This window comes from Protobothrops mucrosquamatus, unplaced genomic scaffold (assembly GCF_001527695.2).
Source record: "Protobothrops mucrosquamatus isolate PMUCROS unplaced genomic scaffold, P.Mucros_1.0 scaffold1170, whole genome shotgun sequence".
Lineage (NCBI taxonomy): Eukaryota > Metazoa > Chordata > Lepidosauria > Squamata > Viperidae > Protobothrops > Protobothrops mucrosquamatus.
Genome location: NW_015387384.1, coordinates 158,120 through 159,258, shown reverse-complemented (window position 1 = coordinate 159,258; position 1,139 = coordinate 158,120).

Sequence of the window (1,139 nt, the reverse complement as noted above, 5' to 3'; positions counted from 1 at the left end):
CACATCCTAGTCATTCCCACCATAGTTTCAGATAGCTCAAATTAGGGAAGGCACAGATCTTAAACATACCACGTGGTTGCATAGAGAAGAGAGAGAGAGAAGAGAGAGAGAGAATCACTATTTCTTATTTTCCCTTTTAAGTACCTTTATTTAGCCAAATTGGTTTCCCAGCAAAGCCCTAAGCAAAGTCTATTTTTTTGCATAATTCTTTTAACCATTTCTTTTCCATCCCGCCCTGGACAGGTAGCTGATTCCTGTCCCAGGCGTCGAGCAAGCTCTCAACCGGGAACCTTATCTCAGCCCTTGAACTCGAACTTCCCACCTTAATGCTAAAGGGCACTACACAGTCGAAGTCTCCTTGTGAGACTTCTTTCACTACCACCTTAAGGGCACTACACAGTCGAAGCCTCCTTGTGAGACTTCTTTCACTAAACGGGCTCTATATACAGGAAGCTTCCTAGCGAAGCTTCCTCTGCCGCGGTTTGGTGAGTCCAAAAAAGGGACTCACGGAGCACTCTGGATCCCTCACAGAGTACGCTGGCCCCTTGAGGGATCTCCCCACGTTTTCAGACCCCTGAAAAAAAAGGGTCTGCATAGACACTTCTGGTTTCCCCCCAGAAGGTACGGGTCACTCTTCCACCGATCGGCTTCACCACAACCTGTTTTGCGGACTCCCTAAAATCCGCTGCGGACCTCTGCTTGATCTCAGAGGTAAGTGGACCGCTCCTAGCTTTGCTTACAGGGACTTACCAGCTAATTGCCCAAATCCAATTCTTTCATTCATTCCATTTCATTTTCACAGCCTCTCCCTTTTCCCTACAAAAGGTTCTGTGCTCTGACCAACCCCCATGCTTTCCAGGTTCTGACAATTAAACAGATCCTTTCTGCGGCTAGGAAGGACCAGAAGGAGCAAAATCCAACTGTGATTGGGGAAAAAAAGGGGTCTTCTCACTCACACACACAGACATACACACATTTTCTTTGTTCCCCTGGGCTTTAAAGTTAAAATTTAGAGGTACTCACCTTCACCTTCTTTCCAAAGCAGCCCTTGAGCTCAAACCCAAAACTCCCTTTACTACCCTGACTCAAATGGACAAGGCCTGGGAAACCCATCTACAGACACAAGGGGTCTGCTGCCG